Source organism: Rosa chinensis, chromosome 4, assembly GCF_002994745.2.
Source record: "Rosa chinensis cultivar Old Blush chromosome 4, RchiOBHm-V2, whole genome shotgun sequence".
NCBI classification, from domain to species: domain Eukaryota; kingdom Viridiplantae; phylum Streptophyta; class Magnoliopsida; order Rosales; family Rosaceae; genus Rosa; species Rosa chinensis.
The window spans coordinates 19032206-19038927 of NC_037091.1; the positions used below are offsets into that span (position 1 = coordinate 19032206).

Here is a 6722-nt window from a genome sequence, read left to right on the forward strand (position 1 = left end):
CTACTTTCTTGGTCTGCAGGTTCACACCTTCTCTCATGGGCTTTACCTTAATCATGTCAAATATGCTCATGATCTCCTTTTTTAACATGATATGTTGCTTACCAAGCTGATGAGTACCCCTATGTCTGCCATAGATACGCTCACTACCACTGATGGTGCGTTACTTGAAAATCCCACAGAATTCCGAACACTCGTCGGTGCTTTACAATACCTCACAATTACATGTCTAGATATAGCTTTTGCAGTCAACTTGGTTTCTCAGTTTATGAGTCAACCTCGTCTTCCTCATCTTGTTGCTGTGAAGCGCATTCTTCGCTATGTCAAAGGAACAGTTGGTCATAGTTTATCCTTTGCTCATCAGCATCAGCCAGTATACCTTTCCGCCTACTCTAATGCGGATGGGGCAGACTATCCTCACTCCCGCCGGTGCACGTCAGGTTATCTTGTGTATCTTGGTTCAAATTTGATCTCTTGGTGCTCCAAGAAGCAGTCCACGATTGCTCGCTCGAGTGCCGAGTTAGAATACCGTTCTCTTGCTCATGCCTGCACTGAAACTACTTGGTTGGGTTATCTGCTCTATGAACTTGGTGCTCGCATTCAGTTCCCCATCTTATTGCATTGTGATAATCTTAGTGCTACCTACATGGCGTCCAATCCTGTGTTTCATGCTCGAACTAAGCATATTGAGCTTGATTATCATTATGTTCACGAAAAAGTTGCTCTTGGTAATCATCGAGTCTGCTTCATTCCCTCTGTTGATCAGCCAGCAGCTGATTTACTTACCAAACTGCTTCACAAGTCACGTCATCTTCTCCTTTCAGGCAAACTTGTTCGTCCGGAGCCGCCAAGTTTGAGGGGGTGTGTTAGAGAGACTAAATCTTCTCCTGAAATCAAGTCATCTAATTCTTCTCCATTGATCTGTTCATAGGCTGTTTTGATACTGAACTATAATTGCTTATCAGTTTTTATTCTAGCTGTAAATATAGTTTAATGCCTGTATTGTAACAGCAGTTTATTACTGCTATGTATGTGTACAATTGTAAACATCAACACAATGAAAATCACTTTCTACAGAAACATGAAAAGATAAATGTAGTTTCGTGCACGGACACTCCTTGATCTGCTTGAGGCTAATAGACTTTGTCTTCCCTACCTTTCAGCGGGTAAAGTAAACGTACTCTGCAGCAAATAACAAATTAAGACACTTACAAAGAAAGAGCTAACAAATGAACTACTTTTATATGACTTGTGTTTGCTGTTACAGATTTTTTATAATCCTCAACTTCAGATCACGTTTATCTCACTCTCTTCTAGACATTGTTATTACATAATTATGGAACTTGATTATTACAAATTCGATCATCTGAAACTATAAAAAATAAAAAATGAAAAGGATGATGAGTGTCATGCACGTCACCGATTGCAAAACTGCAAACATATAAAACTCATATACATGCCTTTTGTAGGATCAGAATGCACGTGCCTGGGGATACATTCTTTTTTTTTTTTGGCAAGAAAGTCGAGATCAAAACTAAACTAACAAATATACAATACTCGTGGAGAAAAAACAAGTTGTTTCAGATCTTATCTGTAAAATATCTGTATAGAGAAAATTACATAGCACAATTTGTTAAATAGTTAAATCATAGCTACGGCATCCATACCTGAATACAAAGTTTTGACAACAAGATCTACATGCTTTAGAGTACTATTTACAACTTTAGATCTACACATATGAGCACACTGTCTACTAAGTGGTTCAATTTCTAGAAACTGATGGCTCGAGTCTATGCCCTCTGAAGCGAAACTTTTTCATGCTGGGAGCAATGTTCTTATACACAGTAATAAATCCTGCCTGTAGGTAGGCAAAAACGGGAGCATTTCTCTTCACAAGAAAGAACAAAATCCCACAATACACGGATTTTGAAATTGCCAATGCCATCATTATTGCTGCTTACTTGGTTAACGAACGATGTTTACTAATCATAATCACTAATTATCATTAATATAACAATGTCAGGAAAAGAGAATCAAGCCTCATACTTTTGAGTTTATACAATAATAATAAATAAAAACATAGTTTTGAGTTTCGAGAACCAAAAGACATCCAGGACACACACACCCAACACTCTTGCTAACTAATCATAACTCTGCACATGAGACTTCTCGACTCCTTGTTATGAAGCATCATTCCTGTCAGCATGAAAGGTTATAAATGTTAAAATTATAATGCTCTATCATTGGATAACGGAAGAAGAAGAAGATGAATAGCATACCGCAGCTAGCTAATTAGAAATTCACTAGCTTCTTATCCATTCGAATCAGATTTCAAAATTGAACCGGGGAAGAAAAAAAAACATGAATAATAATAAACAAGCAGCAGAATTTCATTGTGATAATGTTAACATAGACAACAGTTTTGGTCTTGCTGTGTCCAAGGATAAAAGTGAAAGACATTGTGATAAATTCAAGACCAAGAATTTCGAAATAGAGATGAGAGCTTGAGTTGATGCAAACAACGGTAAAAAGAGTGAAAAAGAAAAGGAGGGAACCAAAACAAGGACTGCAAACAGCTAACAAGCAGCCTACAAACAGATGAGCTAAGATGCAGCTAATACCTAATTTACAATTCTAAGGACAACCAAAACAGAACATAATAGCCATCCATTCAATCATACTACAGGTAAATTCACAGAGTATTAAGTACAACATCGGTGAGATCGAATAGTTTGAAATAGGGAGTTTTTTTTTTTTTTTTGGAATTAATATATGAATACTTCAGGAATTTTTATCTAAAGATAACCAACAAACTTGTGTTTGTAGATCTAAAATTAAAAACATGTATCTGTAAATCTTTAACAAGGAAACGAAAAAGAGAGAATTCTTACATGGATTAAAATTCATATCAAGGAATCTAGCAAATATATGAATACTGAAGGATTATAACACCAAACTAAAAGATAAAGCAAACTAATTTGTAGAAATAAAATTAACAACATGTATCTGTAATTCTTTAACAACGATACGAAAAGAGAGAATTCTTACATGGATTAAAATTCATATCAAGGAATCTTGCAAATATATGAATACTGAAGGATTATAACACCGAACTAAAAGAGAAAGCAAATAAATTTGTATTTGTACATCTAAAATTAACAACATGTATCTGTAAATCTTTAACAAGGATACGAAAAGAGAGAATTCTTACATGGCTTCACAGCAGACGGTGACTGTAGGTTGACAAAGGGGGATGGTGCTGTTGCCCTTCTTTTCTCTGCTCTTTTCTCTGCTCTCGTCTTCACGATACGACAGATTTCTTCACACGTCAAATACAGAGTCATTCCGGCGCCTGCAGCGCCGATCATCGCCATAACACCATTCACCGAAACCATTGCGTCTCTGCAGAAAAAGCTTAGGGATTTTAGGGTTCGCCGCTATCTCTATCTCTAGCTTCCATCGGTGGCTCTTCTTTTATACTTGCCCTACGGGGCCTCGCTTCTGAGCAGAAGCTGAAGCCCAGACCAATTACTTTTTCAATTAACACCTGATTTTTCTGATTGTTTTTTGGTTAAGAGATTTTTTTTACATGGCCATTATAAGGGCATCTCCAACAGACTAACTATTTCAACAAAAAGTTATAAATTTGGCTAATTTGAGATATTTTAGCACTCCACCAGAATAGCTATATGAAAGTCAAATTTGGCTTTTGCTAAAATCTCTAGCTAAATTTAGCTAGGGAGGAGAGAGAAAATAACAAAAAGCTAAACACTCCACGTTCAATTTTTTCAGTTTAGCTAACACTGCTGGAGGAAAAGCTAGAAATTTACTACCTAAATTTAACTTTTAGATGATTTAACTAAAAAAATAGCTTTGACTGTTGGAGATGCTCTAAGACAAGGATTGACTTGATATTGCCGTGCTTCCAGCAGATGGTTCTTGATTATCCATGATCTATGACATCATGTTGTCTAGAATAATCAATAAACTTCTAAAAAACTTCAGTAATTTGCCGGAAAAGATCTCCCAGAAAGCTTCTTGAAAAGCTGACCGTTTCTGCCTTCTTAGGAAACCGGCCTGTTTTGAGCTTGATTTCCTGCTGCCTCATTAACGCTTCTGACTAGTTCTTTCATTCATGTTGAAAACATCATATATTTAGGATTATGGCTCTTTTTGCAAAGATGTAGTTGGAAGAATGCAAGAAACGCTCTCCAAAACTGTTCCCGAAAAGCTGATTTTGAAACTGCAGTTTTCTACTTTGCAGCAACTGTCTTGCACAGCGATTTCCATGAACTTCTCTTGTAATTTCTTGCGAAAGGGTGATCAAAGTTAGTCCTTTGCATCAGTACTTCATGGTTCATGGCTTCTTTGCTCCCTTTAGGTTCCTATTAATCTTGAATCACTTCACGAACTATATCTAAAAAGAAAACAGAGTTAAAATAGACTTTTTAAAGGAAATAGCTAAGAAAAATGTATAGGATTTCACATTATAGTTGTCTCATTTTATGCTCCTATCAGGCACATCCAGGTGACCACCAGCGGTACTTACCGGTCGCTTAATGAGACAAACTCCCCACTTAAGAGAATTCTTGACCGGGGACTTGAGGGACGTGTTTACACCAGACATTAGACATGCCCAGCTACTGGTAAGTACTCACTATCGACCACCAGATGGCTTGCCGGAACCATTGTCAGAGGCAACAATTGCCGACCATGCCCAACGCTGCCATCAAGCAGTGGTCGGGCTAAGCAGTCACTCCTAATATGGGATGGTTTACAAACCGTTCCACATCGGACTCAAGGTGAACTGAACTACCACTTCTTACTATAAAAGGGTCAAATACTTTCAAATCAAGTAAGTCCAAATCTCTATTCTTTCCGTAAAAACTGTTTGTATATGTACCGGTATCTAACTCAGGCATCGGAGGGTTTGAAACCGGCACCCCCGATCACCCTCCTAACCTTTGGTTTCCTGTGGACAGGATTGTAGAGCGGGACATCAGTGATTCTATTAGTCTCCCACAATCATGCAATTTCCAATGCCATCATTATTGCTGCCTACTTGGGCAATGATCCCAGATTTCTTAGCTATTACAACGCTTTACCAATTGTAGAGAGGTTGCCATTCAAAATACAAAGTCACGACCAAGTTAAAGGCTACCAAACATTGGAAAGTCAATGCAAGACCATGTAAGTGAGCATACATGCCTTAGTTTTGATTTGTGTGTTTGGTGGATTCTGTTCTGATACGGGCTTGTAATGTATACAAAGGATGTATTAACTTAGCTTAATCTTTTAATCTGTTTTATGTGTGTTTTACCAAATGTACATTGTCAAGCACAAGTGTTATGTTAGTAATCATACTATTGATCACGTAGTTTCAAGATTCATGCTTCCATCGTCAAAGGATAATCAAAGTGGGAAACTTCCTTAGTTACTTTAAGCTGTAATCAGAAATCAGTCTAAGATTATATCTTCATATTGGGCTTTCTGTTCTGAGAAATGCATGATTCTTTGTTAATGGTAATTCCTTAGTGGTCCAACTTGGTTTGGCTGCAACTTCACTGCTGGCAGTTATTAGCCATTTGTCCTTGTCATTGTATTCGATCTCAAGTTTGATACCATTTCTGTTATTTTCTGTTGGACAGACGAGTTCCTGGTTTTAATTTTGAAAGACTGACTTGCTTTGGTCTGTGTTTCAGTCATAAAGGTTTCTTACCGAAGTATGTAAATCTAAAGATTATGAAGTTCCTAAGGGAGGGTTTGGTTTTCGACTTTTTGTTACACATTGAGGAGAAAACATGGTTTATTCTAACCTCTTCTTTTGATAATTTTTGTACTTTACATCTGCCAGTGTATATGAGTGGTATCAGGAATTGAATTGACATTAGACTTACTGGTCAGTGCCTCAGTGGTGATAGTCTTAAGTAGCATTTGATTTGTGTCGAGTCAGAAGGCTGCAAAAGTAGATATATGAATGTATTTGTTTGAGCACCGACTCGTTCGACTTCTGCAAATGAATTATTTGATTATTCGTGTTCCGCATCTATTCATTGGTATTCTATTGTACATTTGTCATGACGTACATTCCTTTTGCATTACCTTCTTTACACGAACATGTGAACAGGGTACTGATTATGTATCGACACCAGATTTCGGGCTTTATACATATCCTGGACGAGAGCTGCGACACCACATAGATTTTAAGGTTTTTCATATCTCTTACCATTTTCTTTTAATATCACCAAATTTTAACATCTTTTATTATCAAAAATTTTCATTCCATACCAGAATTATTGTAGTCTTATAGGAACTTATATAGTTGTAAAATTGTACATCTTTTCTCAAATTGGTTTGATGGTCTGTGCTTTTATGCAATTTTTTAGTGTCTATATATGCTTTGTTTTCCTTTTTGGTAGGTCTACCCGCCGGAAATATATGCATTCGGACTAAAGTTGGACAGGGAATGATGTGCTGAATAGGAGGTTCATTTGGTGAGAAATTGACTATAAAACTTGCTAGGCTTCTGATATCCAAATTGCAGGTCGAGGTTACTGGCAGAATCTAAACGATTCTAGGTTGACAAAACGGGGCTGTTTCCAGCCACGGTAAACGGGTAACAAACCTGTTCGTTTTGGGGCATTTTCTTTAGACTTGTATATGTTTCGGAGTTGACTTAATGTTAGGATCTTTCGGTTGCAGGGGACAAAAGCTGGCGCAAGCTT

The 6722-nt window shown here is 37.3% G+C and overlaps 1 long non-coding RNA gene across 1 annotated transcript; it reads right to left on the reverse strand.

Moving 5' to 3' along the window:
- Window positions 1-1958: 1958 nt before the first annotated feature.
- LOC112196682 lies at window positions 1959-3582 on the reverse strand. The gene is made up of 2 exons (XR_002935334.2): window positions 3209-3582; window positions 1959-2193 (listed from the first exon to the last, which is right to left on the reverse strand). It is a non-coding gene; the product is annotated as an uncharacterized LOC112196682 (long non-coding RNA).
- Between the last annotated feature and the right edge of the window lie 3140 nt (window positions 3583-6722).